General features: G+C 38.3%; 1 protein-coding gene across 2 annotated transcripts in view; it reads right to left on the bottom strand.

The window, feature by feature from the left end:
- The window catches only part of Eip93F (Ecdysone-induced protein 93F), a 69,609-nt gene that overhangs the window by 52,891 nt on the left and 834 nt on the right, over window positions 1–15,884 (bottom strand). The gene's annotated exons all lie outside the window — the stretch shown is intronic.

Genomic DNA, 15,884 nt, shown 5'->3' with positions numbered 1-15,884 from the left:
AAAGACTTTTCTGTTATTCCCCCGAGACGTTCAAATTAATTCTGTTGACACCATATTTTGAGTAAAACTTTATAATCCGGAAAAGCAGAGGGTAACTGATAAATGCTATTTTATTAACGTAATAATTGTCATTTTATTATTGACATTTTAGAAATGTGATGTCAAGGTGCGTCAGAAAATGCCTGAAGGGAGCCATTACGGATTATACCGATAACTTCCCGAGAAAATCCTTTTTTTTGTGAGGGCATAATTGCCAATTTCCATCGATTCATCGAAGTGACTTAATCGCTGAAATTATTTATATCAGCATCCAATCAGACTCGATCGCATAAAATGGATTCAAATCTTTTCATTTTTTCGAGTAAATCTATATCAAGCAAATTATATTTTAAATTATGGCTGAATCATGTAAAAAGAATTATTAATATTTTTACAAATGTCTCCAACTTCATTTTCAGTCGAAACTTCTTTTTAGTTCGGGCTTTTAAACTCGGTCATAAACTTTTTTATTTTACAGAAAATATCATAAATACTTGAGCCATTTTCTGCACTGAACGTGTACTAATATTTTTTACATGTGATAAGAAGAGATTAGAGAAGAAAAGAGAAGAATATGACAGGCGGTGGAAATTATAAATGGGTGTTACGTCTTCCGATAGTTCGAGACTGAATTATTAGACAGAATATTTCAACGAAAACTGTACCTCAAACAAAATTTAATTGACATCAAAATAAACTGCGTCCTTCAAACACATTTGAGTCATGTTTACACTTGTGGATTAGTGATAGGCGATCACAACATCGTGAGCTAAAATAACCACTACAAATAAAATTTTCGAAAAACTACACTAAAAAAAAAAAGATTCGACTATCTACGCGATTGATAGTCATGTAATGTTATCGCCGGCATCTATGTGCGTATAATTAATATATATTTTACAAATATATTCCATGTCGACCGAATATATTGGGTTTTTTGCCGCAAATATATTTCACGTAAATGTCAGATACATACCAAAAATATATGCGTAATGTCTATCTGATATATTGCATTATTTTCCGGAATATATGTGGATATAATTAATATATATTCCGCAAATATATACAATTTTCCCTGCAAGTTGAGGGTGTAGATCACGTGGTGAGAGCCCGTGGCAGTTGACCGAGCCTACGATGTCAGTGTTACGACTCGTCTCTCGACCCTGTTTCCCCCACCCCAATTCCATTTCCCCCACTCTCCTTACACCTCGCCATTCCACATTCCATCAATTGTCTCCACGAAATGCCAGTGGAATCGATATATTTTCAAGAGAATCCAATGACAATTGTGTACCATGAAAAAATCTACACACGACTCCTACCCGTCACACGATAAGAAATTTCATGTTTTTTTCCAAACGTCAAGAGACACCTGAAATTGAGAAAAACATTGAAATCCGGTTTCTAGGCTTGCACTCGGCAAAATTCCGTGTCAAAGACTCACTGAGCTCTCAGTTTCTCTACTATATTTGCAGAAGCAACAGTTCGCCTAGTCTCTCTCTTCTCTCTTCGTCTCTCTCTTTTATTTTTCACGGAGTAGTGGCGCACACTATGGAACGACTACGGTTCAACCCTCGTCGTATCCTTCTTCACCTCCACTCTCAGCACATTGACTAGTTGCCAAAGCGCTCCTCCGGGTAGTTTGGGGGTTCTACTGAATTTAGGGTAGCTTCTCGCCAAGCATAAAGGGGATGGCTTCAGTCATACTTCAGATATGAGTAGCTGTACGTGATGTTCGAGGGTTTGAATTTTTACTTTTAGGAGTCATTACAAACTTATTTTATTGAGTTTGTAAATATTCAAAAATCATTCCGTAATCTAGAGACGCAGATTCAATGAAAATTATATTACTATCGTCCACTGATTTATTTAATAGCTGATGTAGAGTTCAATTCTTTAGGTTTTGTTTGACCAATCAACACATCTAGATTAAAGTCAGCTGAAGGTCAAATTTGGATATAAAGATGTCTCGACAATATTATGACACTCGTCAGAGCCATAGGTTGATAGAATTGAATGAAAATCAAATACAGACCTTCACGCGCTAAACATGAGGGTCAACTCTATTGTCTTCAGCTGTAAAACTCTGGGCGTCAAAGTTGATGAATTTTGAAGGTCAAATGGTTGACAGAATCAACCGTGCAGAATCAGATGCTGCATCTGAAGTTCAAACGGTCAAAAATTTTCACGATTCGACACTCGAAAGAGTGAACGCTTGAATTGAAATGTTTTCACCTGAAGCTGTTGATATCTGAGCAGTCGAATGCCCGTGAAAGTCCGAAAGCTCGAAAAGGTCAAATGTCCAGTGGATTCAACCCTCAAAGGGTCAACATGGGCGAATGGTATTCCATTCCTTTTTCCTTTCAAATAGAAGTCTTTTTGTCATTTCTTTTCGACCCATTCTGACATTGAGTCTCTAAATTCGGAAAGTATCTCGAAAAGTTGATAGCAAAATCAGAATCTGAATAGAATCACTTCGTCAAATCATTCATTTCCAGCAATTACCATTTAAAATTCTCAGTACATTTGCATCTTTGATATCGAGACGACTAGAATGTTCTGCTTTTGATGATCCATTCCGCGGGAAACAGGGGACCACTCGATGTGTTCAATGTTTGACTAAAAGCGTTACTGGCTAGTGTAAGTATCTTCACACAACTACCTCACACGCCAGATATCAACATCGCGAAATCACACTCACCATATACATCATCTCCAATTCTCAAGGCGAATGAACACAGACTGCAAGCTCAGATTTCTCAAGAGGATTATTCTAACCCTTTTGGATTAATCGCGGTTAAACGTGTAATTAAAGTTCCACAAATTACGAGTATTCCGTTCGACTTGTTATTACGGAACATCAATAGGAATTAAATATAGTTATTACCTGAACAGGCGGAGGATTCACTTTGATCGTCAAAATTGCTATTTTGAAGAATGTTCATCTACGTAAGATAAATTTATTGTTGGATCAAGTCATTTCTTTGTACGGGTTACTCATAATAATTGAATTAGCTCACGGAAGTTGAAGGAACGTCGAAACAGGTCATGCTGATTCAAGTTGTAAAATCGGTCGGAATCGGGAATTGATTTCTTTCGTGTTGGATCAAGTTTGACTTGAATAAGTCGGTGGAAATTGGTGTATTGATATGATTTAAGTCAAGTTGTCAACTTGATGCAAGTCGATTTCGGCTGAATTCAAGTTGATTTTTCAACTTGATTCAATTCGACTTTCAACTTGATTCAATTTGATATTTTGTCGACTTTTAGATTTGATTTGATTCAAACCTCCGATTTTATGCAATTACTTATTTCCACTTGATTCAATTACATTTTTCAACTTGATTTAAGTCAACTTGACTCGACTATTCACCACAATTACTCCAAAAGGCAGAATAATCCGCAAAAGCTCCTCTAAAACCTCGGCCGAAAGAAAACCATTAAATTCTCAGTGCCATAAAAATCCACGGACTTGTCGATACTTTTTAATAAAAAAGCCAACCAATTAAATTGTTGCAGTAATAAAAGAAAGAAAGCCATGGACTCGTGGAAAGGCTATGGTAATATCGGAGTCATAATTTTTGAAACGAAAGAGCCCTGGAAAAAGTGGAATGAAAAAAAAAAAAAGAGATGGAAAAATAAAGGTACGAATCGGAGAAACAAAAAGATGTGGAATATCTTTTGCTCCCGGAAGAAGGGAGAGGGAGAGTTAGTTACCCAGAGGTACCCTCATCCGCAAACCTCTCCCACCAATTTCCCCACCCACTAGCCACCCACTGGGTGTTGCACTCCACCTTTTGCGTATTCGAGAGATCGTTGGGGCGAGTTTCATTTGTTTCTGGAAATTTTCAAATATTCGATCAATACGTAGGAAAGGTAATATTGGCCGTTGGAATAAGGGGTGGAGGTGGTGGTGAATCCAGGAACCCATGTCCGAGTTTCTGCGGGGAAAATAGTGGGGATGGAGACGTGGAAAGAGATGAATACCATCGGATCTGTCAGGGCGAGCCCGTGCCAATTAATCATCTCCTTCGGGGGCGCGGCGAGTAATAATTAACGACCCCCTCGAACTTCCCGCAATATATAGTGGTCCCTCTTTTCCTCCCATCAGGTCATCCTTTTCCTCCATTTTTTTTTTGCCCCCTCCCCCCTCATTCACTTTGCCCCATCGATTCCTAATTAAAAAGTATCGACAGTTTTTTTGTTCCATCCGCCGTGACAAATGTCGCGACAAATTTTTACTCGTCATATTTCCACGGCTCGTGTTTTTCTTCATGACTTTTTTTTTCTTCTTCAAAACTATTTTTGGTTGGCAAGTTGAGGGTAAGTGCAATTGAAAGTAGATAATAGGAGAAAATTCAATTTCAGGGATCGTTGATTTTTTTTTATTGGGAATCGTTTTTATTCGGTTTTAGGAAATTTTGAGACGGAAAAAAGAGAAATCGGTTTTTTGGTTTTTCTTTGGATTTTTTTTGGGAATGTAACGAAAATTTTCAAGCAATTCAAAATAAAAAAATGAATTTTTACGGAAATATTGACCCGCAATTTACCGTTTGCCCGAAAGATTTGTAAAAATTCTGTAATTTCTGCAAATCCAAAAAAAAAAACACTAGAAGCTCAAAATATTTTCAAAATCCCGTAAAAACCCGCACGACCAAATATTACCACTCGAGACAGAATCTCTGAAGCCGAGTATTTAACAAAAATAAAAAAGCAGGGAACATCATCTCCCCACCCGTCATCGGAACCAAAAAACTTCCCACCCCTCGATCCACCCCTAACAAAGGACACCTCCCCCCGAGCCAGAAAGACGTCAAAGGCGAGTCGGCAATGACGATGAGAGCCCAAAAAAAAAAAAACAAAACCAAAACAAAAACCCAAAAAAAAAAACACAAGTACACACGCGAAAAACACAATAGCCTCGGATCTTTCGGCTCGGACGGTTCCTTTTTTTTCGGCATACGCCACGTACGACAAATTTTCAACCCCTTCTCCCTTTCAAATTCTCCCCGTTCTGTCTTTTCACCCTGGGGTATATATAGGCGACACCTTTTATGCACAACGATCCCATCCCGTCGTCTTTTGCCAAGGGTCGCATGTTTCGAAGCGCTTTATAATTGAGACTCGTCGGGTTGTATGTACACGCGAAAAAACCGGGATCGATAGGACGTTTTTTTTTTTTTTTGGAACGAGGGGGTGAGTGAGGGGTTGAGGATTTGGTTGGGGGTGTGGATGAAATACAGGAAGGAATATGCGTAATTTCGCGCCGGCAGTTTTCGTCTCACTTCGGGAGTCTGATCTGCGGGGAGATGGTTTCGCGAAAAGGGATGGGGGCGGGTGACGGGGGTGGAATGGGTGGAATGGGTGGGATGGGTGGAATGGGGGAAGGGTAAAATAGTGGAGTGGGTTTGGTGTTACTGACTCTTCTCCAGTCGCATTCGCTTTACGACAAAGGGACCCGACGCTTTTTTATAATTGCGTTTTTAATTTGATGGATTTTCACTGACGCGTTTTAACCCATCGCCATTAACAAACCTACAAGAGGAATTAATTTTTTTTTTCATTTTCACCCAACACCCGAGTGAGACATTCAATTCACTCATTTGGAATGTTGCTGGGGCTTTTTTTTTCATTTTTAAACTCTCGCAAATTATGTTTTTGGTAAATTTGCGATGAGAGCTTTGTGGGATAAAAAACAATGGGGGATTTCTGGTTATTCTGGCACGTAAATGGGATTTATGATGGGTATATACGTGCAATTCTCGAACAACCGGTGGAAAAATAAAATTATAACTCACTCCTCTGTATTCGTAAACTGCGAGGGGGGGAGGGGGGGGGGAGGGGTTTGCACTCTCGACGGACAAAAACCGATCGCGGCAACCTTTAATCCATTAGCAAGCGCGTCGCGTTTCATGAATGTTTCTGTACGTGAAAAACTGATTAAAATCGTATTGAGTACTACCATCATCATTCCATGTTTGTTTATGCACGGAAATTCATGTGGAAAATGGACGAGTGGCCAGACGGCGGGATGCGCTCTGTGGTCGATGTCCATTCAATTGAAGTATGCTAATTTTTTTTAATTCTACTTTGATTGTGGTGGGGGCGGGAAAGGGCGAGGGGGAGGGAGGGGAAAGGGGAGAATAGTTCATTTCAAAAATTGCTGGAACATTGTTGCGTGGAGAACAGCCGAGGCGATAAACGAATTGCGGATTTAATTTTCAGGCCACCAGTGCCTAGTCCGGGATTTTTTTTTTTTATAATAAAAAACGGGGAGAAATTGTTTTTAATTCGAGATCACGATTTGTTTGTTTTTGAGTTTTTGGAGAATTTTATTGCGTTGAAAATTTTTCGAAATTATTGATTTTATGAAAATAATTTTTTTTTTGTTGGTGGTATTATTTATTTGGATGAATTGTTGATTTGTTATTATTATTTTTAATTTTTTATGGTGATTTTTGTTGGAAGGGAGTTGATTGGTTGTGGGGTGGGGATCAATTGCAAAAGTGTAACATTTTCTCGGACGAAATAACATTAACTGAATGAAGTTATCTAATTATGAATATTCACGGAGGGTGAAGAAAGTGAAGCACCCTTCGGTTATCTTCTTGTGCATTATGTAAGATTCTCAATTATCGCTGAAGAGGTGGATACCTGGAGGATAATAAATATTCAATAGATACCGAGCTCTCATTACATGAATATGAAAAATGAATCGTTCGATTAAATCTCGAACCCAAAATTCCATCGATAACCCAGAAGATAGACAAATGCAATTTATCATGAATTTAAAAATAAAGAGAAATTGCGGAATTCAAAATCCGGAATTACAAGGGAAATTAATAAAATCTACCGATTTAAATTCAATTAGTCTACTCTAAATGATTGGAATGAGAAAATTCAACTTGAATTTGAGGATCGAAATTCATTCTGCACTCATTTTTTTTTTTTTTCAAGAAAGTTCAGAGTCAAAGCGATTTACACTTGAATCAAGAATTGCCTCGAATCAATCCGGAAAATTGGATTGAATCAAGCAGAAGAATTGCCCAAAGTCAAATATGAATTCATCTAAATCAGGCCGATAAATACCTGAATCACCTTGAACAATTAATTTGAATCAACCTGAAAAATTGAATAAAATATAATATTCCCCAGGAATCAAGTCCGAAATAATTGAAAATAAATCAAGTTGAATTGAATTGTGTCAATTCTAAAAATAATTCGATTCCCAATATAATTCCTTCCGACCTGACAACCATACAATATTTTTCAAATATTCTCTCACTTTTCGATGAACTCCGGTCCATAATTGCCCGGACAATTATTAATTCTAAAAAAAATTGTAATTAGAAGTCAACGACGAAAAGGCGTAATTATGATTAAATCCGAGATTCTATTGATCTCTGCATTAGATTCCACATGAATCCGATTTAAACATCAAACATTCCCCCAAAAACTGAATCCCACCAATAGCAATGTGATCTCCGTGTCTCGATAACTCGCGATATCGCCAGGAGCACGTGGCACGTGCAAACTGTAGAATCTCCTTTTCCCACTCATTGCACAGAGAATTAACAGAATCATAACTGAGATCCCGCCCCAGATTCCGCGACACTGCGCTAATTAACGAGTCTCCTCGTCACTCTAGAGTTCATCGATGGCTTCACTACCTCAGCATTCGCTCCACAACATCCATAATTTTACGAATAAAAAGTATCTTATCGCCATCATCAATTACGCCGTACTATTGCTAATTAACTACAAATTATCCCAAAATTCTGCATCAAGAACGAAAAAAAAAAAAGACTAATTTGTATTTCAGTGTGTTCCAACAGGACTAGATTCCCAACGATTTCAATTAACAATTATTGTTTGGCATTGACAATCTAAGATTTTATTTTTGTTTAAATCTGGACATCGATTTCTTGAAACAAGATAGTTTCTTGTGTGAAAGAAATCTGGGGGTGAAATATTTCGTTTTTTTCGGAGTGTACCAGGGAAACCATTGACAAAACACATTCGGCCAAGTTCCGCGGTTTATCCACTCGAAAACTGTCCCCCGGGCTGACAGGTTTGTGCGGTTACGTAAACTTAATGATGCAGATAGCCAAACTAGAATGGGGACGGTGAGGCCGTGTGTCACCGCAGAGAGGCTCGTCCACCGTTGCACATATATTCATAGCAAAATGCACTTTTGGTTAGTCCATGTATTATGTACGATACGGAAACATGATTCTTCCCATTCCCTCTGGGTTCTTTCGTGGCAGTGTATGGCCTCATCACATGTACGCATACATCGCTTACACGTGCCTCTCGACAAAGCCCCGGGTCTTTATCAATCGTTGAATGAGAGCGACATGCGGAGAACAGCCAATGCTCTCAAATTGCGAATATCCTCCTTACGATCGGAGACACACATCTATTTTGTCTATATCCGGATAAATCGAAAAAAAAATAATCGAATTCACGAATCGATATATCGATATTTATCGAAGTGCTTCAATCACGACTTTTTGATTATCTTTGATCGCGTAGTAATCGGTCTTCTCGATGAACTGAGAAATGCACGTGAAACGGTTGTATATCGATATATCGACTAGGGAAAATCGATTAATATCGATATGTATCGAGAGTTTCTAACCTAGAATTGCCGATTATCATCGATCGCATAATTTATGGTCCATTTTGAGAAGGGAGAAAAAAATCTAAATGATTGATCGATATATCGAAATATTCTGCAATTACTCGATTGAAGTTAGCGTTAATCGAATGCGCGGTATTTTCAAACTCAGAATTAATTTCTGTGACGGAATTCCGCGATTTTCCATACGTATTACATCGAAAATTAATGACTGATTTTTATGGATTATTTCTATGAACTTCTGCTTTCTTGACATTTTCAGTTTCTCACGACTAACATAAACTCCATTCTTAACCATTTGTTTGCCATAAAAATATCGCATTTCTCGCTCCAACATTGTGAATGGGAATTAAAAGTTAAACATGTCAATCGGAATATTTTGAAACGCGCAAATAAATTGATCAGCGAGTTTATTTTTCAATGAATCTTTATAGTCCATTCGGTTTCTCCCATTCCTCTTTACTTATAATACCACATTTTCACAACCCTCGCAACCTGCGATAAATTCCCCATTCGCTATTGACGTGAAGTTGGCGTCGAAGGAATGCGCGGCATTTTCAAATTCACAATAACTCACACCTGAGTTACAGCGTCATAATTACTGATTCAGTCACAATAATTGCGGGTTATATTAATTAATTATCTTCTCGAATTTGCATTTATGATTCAGTCGGCATGCGTAAAGTGTCAGTTTACATCAGGTGGGGTAAAAAATTGACGAATAGAACAATGAATGCACTTGATATAATGTAAATTGAAACGACCACCGATAATTCTCCACCTGAACGTTTGAATATTCTGGTAGAGGTATTCATCGCCATGTAACCAGTCAGCCAATTAGTATCATTGAATGTTCGGCAAACTATTATATTCACATTAGGTGTACACTAGTCATGTGGAGCAAGCATGTGTCCAACTGGTCAAACGGTTTACGTCACACAAGGGCATTTGTTTATAACGAATAACTTCAACTCCGCGTTAATTCGCCGTCAATGGGTGAAGAAGAACAGAACAGTCTGAAAATCACACTTGAACTTTCAAGTGAAAATTTATAAAATGTTTAACAATCATCACTGACCAATTAATAATTGTTTAATAAGTTATTATTGATTTTTCTGTGCATTATTTGTAATGAATTAATTTAATTGTTAAATCATGCGCATCTATGATTGCAAATTCTTATGATTTTGTGATTGAAATTTCAAGAGAATTACAATAGTCAAGTTTCTCTGGAGTTATGGTAAAACTCTAGTTTCATAGATGTGCCAAGAAAGACAGTTTTCGACTGTTAATATTTAATACTCCTGTGGTTGGGGCACAACTGTACACCACGCACGCGAGAAAAAATAGTTTTCCATGTGCGTGATGCCAACTTTGTTCTCCATTTGTTGCATTTTTTTTTTTGATGCTTTATTCACTTCCGCGGTGTAACCTGCGGTAATGTAGCAATTGTGGAATCAACGGCCTGTTGTGGGGTACGTGGAAAATGATGGAGTGGATGAAATTGGGAGCGGAAGGGTTGAAAGTGAAAAACTGGGTGAATTCTTGAATTGGGGATTGTATTTGTAAGTCAACGCGAGAAAAAAAAACCGTAAGGGTTAATTAAAAAATGTAGTCCTACGCAATAAATTGATATGGCAGATGAAATTCTATTTTTCTGACCTTCTGCGATCCTTCCCAATGATCTCTTCACAATTCTCACCCCTCCAGACCCTTAATAACCATCAAAATCCATAATTTTGACCTTCACACGACCCAAAATCCCCGAAATCAGATAAAAACCGAAACAAAATTATTAAAATCATATTCATCTGGCCTTCCACCAGCTGAAGATCAGGCTCCCCCAACTTTTGACCCTTCATGACCTTCACCAAAGGTCAAAAGCATTGACAAATTCCAACTGACCCAAAAACATGAGAATCTAGCCTAAAAATAATAGTCAACAGAGAAATCAAATAAAAAAAATACGATGAATAAAAAAATTTTTTATTTACCCCGCACTTTAAATAGTTAACCTCCTCCCGTCGTTATAACGCACTTGGGATATTGATCATAATGCGGTTGAACAACTACGAGCACGAAGTAAAACTTGGAGTGATCCAAAACGTCACAGTGAATCCCGTCGAAAACGTGTGTATGCGACAGGAGTGCAGAGTTAAGAGGTGAAGGGAAAGAGGAAGTGCACGCGGAAAAAGGGGATATCCAATTAGTGCATAGCACTTGAAATGTATATACGAAATAGTGATGGGGGTAGGGGATCTATGTATTGGTGGTTACCAAATACATGAGCATTCTAATACCCAAGCGTTTGCATCAAAATTATACTGGGGAGTTTCTCGGTGCGATTCGACACGCAGTTCTCGTAATACACACTCTGGAGTTCTTCCCTTCCATGTGAAAATGAGGATGGTACAAATGAGTGAAACAGGAGTGCCGAGTCATGTAGGTTTGAGGAGGACAGATTATCGGTGTGTGAGGGGGGGAGGGGGAGGGGGGGAATTGCTGTGGAGTTAGACTTTCAACTCAGTGAGAAATACGATGCGAGTGTAGAGATGAGGTCCGAGACTCCCTGCGTTCGGCACATTGACGGGTTACATAACTCTAAATCTGTCGGCCATTTTGCTAACTCGCGTCTGGCGCCCTCCCCACCCCACTCCCTATCCTATTAACCAAAAAAAAAAATCATTCGGATTGATCAGCACGCGGTGAAAAATTCCTGAGAAGAATTTCAGCGCCGCCGCGTGGAGAGAAATATCCACGGAAAATTACGGGTTATGTAGACTGAGAAAAAAATTTTCTTTAGGTAATAATATTTGTAATATTTTGGTACCATCAGGTAATCTGGTAATCACTGTGTAAATACTCCCGTAAGACTTGTGCCGAATTTTTTTTCTTGTGGTTAGTCAATATTATTGACTAGAAAATTTAAAAAAAATTGGAGATAATTATAAATTTATTTGAGGAGAATTATATTGGTGATTGATTTGAGTATTTGTTCATCTAATTCAACATTGATATTAAACTTCAATTTTTTACAACAGTCGAATTTTTTTAATGAAATAAATAGAATAGGTAGATCGAGTCGTATATCGAATAAATCGATAAAAAAAAATCGGAGTCATTCAGCGAAAAACCAGTAGTCTGAATTAAGAATATTGCCACAAAACTACAATCTCATGGAACACTTCCCGAAAAATCGGTGGACTGACATAAATCGGGGGACATTTAAAAAAAAAAAATTTCCCTGTCGTTGAGAGGCAGGAAAACTTGAGGGAAATATCCGATTAATTTTGAAGATCGATGGGTGTTATGATTGAATAATTCCCACGGGGATTGACAAGTTTGGGAAAATTTCGTTTCACCAAATGTCGACCGTGAGGTTTTCTAAATCGAGGTCAAACCGAATTTTCTACTTTAACCTACTGAATAGCCGGCGAATTTAGCTTTCTAAAGCGGTACGCTGGAAGACGACTCCACATACAGATAGAGATTTTATGCCTCGGTAGCACTAGAATTGAGTGGGTGGTATGATGATAGGACATGGGTTATTGGGTTGGCAGTGTTTTGAGACCTCTCAGTATTGCACTGATGTCGTCTTGCTGGCGTCGCGGAATATCACGGCGTCAAAATTAGTCGGTGGCTATGGGTATTCCACTAGGGATTTACCAAACGACCCCGTGTGCACTTAGCAAAACGTGTGTATCGTATCCCTGACGTCAATCCTCAGTGGCATTTCTCGGTTCAATGTTCGTAATTAACCGATCCCAGAGTTATTCACATACGGAGAGAAATATAACCGCCAAAAATAGCTGGTCTTGCAGTAAATACCGGATATTGCCCCTTATTAAGAGTCATGGGAAGTGGAGAAAAAATTACTGGAACTCCGCGCAATATTTACTGCGCAGAGCAATAAAATTTACTACTCTGATAATTAATTTTCTCCGATGTTCATTTAATGATTCATAATGGACTGGTAAGAAACGGAAATGTTCGTGGAAAATGTGGAAATTTAACTGGACTGCTCATAATTTTTTCGGGGACTGATGCCACACTTCGGGTGAGACCGTCCGCCTTCGGGAGTTTTCGTTGATCGGACGGCATATGATTGGTTCATCGCGTGGGCCTATTGTACGCATTAAATTAACGGAGATGAGAGCTAGGAAATTTTACTGGTCTGAACATTAATATTTGGGATTGGCTTGCAATGCTTCAACCTTACTGGTCAGTCCGGTAATTTTTACCGCGATTATCGTACGAGATTTTCAACGAAATTTCTCTGCATTCGAATAATAAATTATTCACGTACACCTGCATCGTTGGTTCATCCATTCACTGCTCATCATCACATTTTTTCAAGGATATCCTGGACTTTGGTAATTCCTTTCTCTTCAGATCACCCGTCAGGGGAAAAATTTCGTCATCTTTAAAATTAATTTTCTTACGCAAATTATCTTCTAATTCAAATCAGTAATTTTTTTCGTTTACAGATGAGAGAGATCTGGCATTGAAAATAAGTATTGGAAATAATGTAAGAAGAATGATGCAAGCAAATTATTTACAAGCAATTCCAATTCGTGGAATTGCCGTAATTATTTACATTTCGTTATGGAAAAATTTTCTAGGAACCGGAAGTATCTGAAGTGTGAAAATGCCATTGCCTTTCTAGGATTTTTTCAGCCCAGTTAATTTAAAGAGCATCCTGTTTGTTATTAATAAAACAAACATTCGCGATGTTTTAAAAACATTGACAAAACAAAACGTCAGAGTTCCCTGAAATACGATTCAATTTTCTCGTTTTCATATCAATTCAATTCGACAAATAAATTTCCAATTAGTCGTACCCATTGCGACTCGATGAATCATTGAAATTATTCAGTTTTATTATGAAAATATTTCTCGGAGATCAGAAATATCCGCTCGACGATTAATTAATTATTGCGTAAAATTGAATTAATGTCTCGTCTTTTTCGCTTCTGGAATTCATGTTTCGGGTATTTTGGAAGCTAGTACGATTATTTTTCAGTGATAAAAAATATCACTCCACTAGGAGAACTATCTAGAGCTGAAAAAACAAGCGGAAAGTATTTTGTCGCTCAAAATGGTTGCAATAGACGATAATGAGAATGTATCATTTTCCATTCATTCAGGAACGCGACACGACATTCAACGAATAATGACTGGTGTTTTTATACTTTACAAAGTTGCAATAACTTCAATGAAATCGTTCAAGAAGACATAAGAATTATGTGAGCTAACCGCCATCAAATATTCATTCCCGTCAACTGAATAATTTGAGATTTCAAATCCAACGACTGCACGAGAACAAAAATCGTAAAATTCTTCGTCTGAAATTCTCAGATTTTGCCTGACGGGTTGAAAGGGTAGTCAAGGATCAAAATAAAATGGCTTCCCTCAAGTGTAAACAAGTGTTCTTCAAATCAATAACAACAGCTACATTTTTGAATTTTATAGTTCTCTCAAACATCGATTGATTATACAAAACTATTGATGTGAGGAAAAAATGTCAAAAGAGTGTTTTTGTGGGGAATTTCGTCGGCTACAAAAAAGTCCTCTAATGTTTTTCTCTAAAATTTGTCTGGAAAGCGGTAAGAAATAACAACGAGATGAAAATTGTTGAAACTGGGAAAAGAAAATCGAAATTTCAAGTTCCACTGAAAATTCGAGGAAATTTTGTTCTTTTAACAGTAGGAACGTGAAAATTCCTGAACTTGTTTGACTCCTGAATGAAAACATAAATATTCAGTACTGCATTACATTGAATGTTCAATCGATTGAAAAACCAAGGACATGCTCACCGGAATTTTTCCGATTTCCAAGGATTTATTCCTCTAGAATTCTCATTTCCTGTTGAAGTATTTACACTTATTATTCGTTTACACTATTCTCAATGCATTAAAAAAAATCACTAGCATCTCAACCCGAAAACATAATTTTCTCGACTTTTCCAAAAGCATCGAAACGTAAACTAAAAAAGTAACCATAAAAAATTCAACAAAAATTCCCTAAAACATGATTTACTTGAAAACTATGAATAAACCCGCCATTGAGCCTGTAATTTCTACAAAAACTAGCCAACCCCACCGATTCCTCCCTCCGCGCGTCAATTCAATTCAATCAAATAAAAATGATTTTTTTTTCCGGAGTTTCGGAACTCCCGCGGAAAAATCGGCAAAAACCTTTGAAAATGGAATAGTTAGCGCGCGCATGTCACCCCGAATTTTCCGGAAAACCCACCCCCGTAGTTCCCGAGTTTTCACTGAACCGAGAGCTCATGTATACGAAAGGCGCGACAGGTTTCCGCGCGCACGTGGCGCAGCCACCAGCCGGTATATAACAAAACGTGCCACAGAGACGCCGGTGGGATTGAAACAAAGCCCGACATCTCCCCATCGCTTGAAATAATCTATAAAAGCCCATCAAAAACCCGGGAACATCCCCAACACCCCGAACAACATCCCAAACGAATCCCTAAAATCCGCATTGCATTCCAAACAAGCGGACACCCAAAGAAAATTCCAACTTGACCGATGTTTACCCTAGAACCTGCTGTCGTTGAACTTCATTGAAGTCGCAGCTATAAAAATACTTCCCCACCAGGGACACAAAACTGCATGCACAATTTTCAAGAAGTTGATGAAACAATTCGCTGTCGAGGAGACAGCGTTCACAATTTGGGAAAAGTTTGAGAGAAATTTGTGAGAATTTGCGGAATGAAGCCGAAGAAGAGAGTATATATAATCTCCTGATCTTTCGATTGTTCGAGAGTACAGAAGACGTGGGTTATCAATAAATCGTTAACTAGAGGAAAATTGGTCGTCAGCGAAACCTTGGGATTCGCACCAGGCAAACAAGAAAAATTGAAAAAAAAAAATAATAAAAACGGTCTTGGCCCCTTCCGGCAATTCCATTTCTCCCACCCCTCACATCCCCATCCGTCCCATCATTTTTTCTCTCCCACTTCTCTCCTTTTTCTGCACTTGGAACGCTGGAAAGATCCATTCTTCTCTCTTCTCCCATGCAACCCCGACTCCACACGTGTACACAGCAGTGCATTCATCGTGCTCCGCAGTCCCCCATTCTTTTCATCTCGCCATTTCAATTTTTCGTACTTTTCCACCCTCACTCAGCCCAGAGAGACCAATAGAAAAGAAATCCCTGTCTCAAAATTCACATCCCAAAACAA

Source organism: Fopius arisanus, unplaced genomic scaffold (assembly GCF_000806365.1).
Source record: "Fopius arisanus strain USDA-PBARC FA_bdor unplaced genomic scaffold, ASM80636v1 scaffold00018, whole genome shotgun sequence".
Lineage (NCBI taxonomy): Eukaryota > Metazoa > Arthropoda > Insecta > Hymenoptera > Braconidae > Fopius > Fopius arisanus.
The sequence above is the reverse complement of the archived record's forward strand: the minus strand, read 5'-3'. Positions and strand labels throughout refer to the sequence as shown.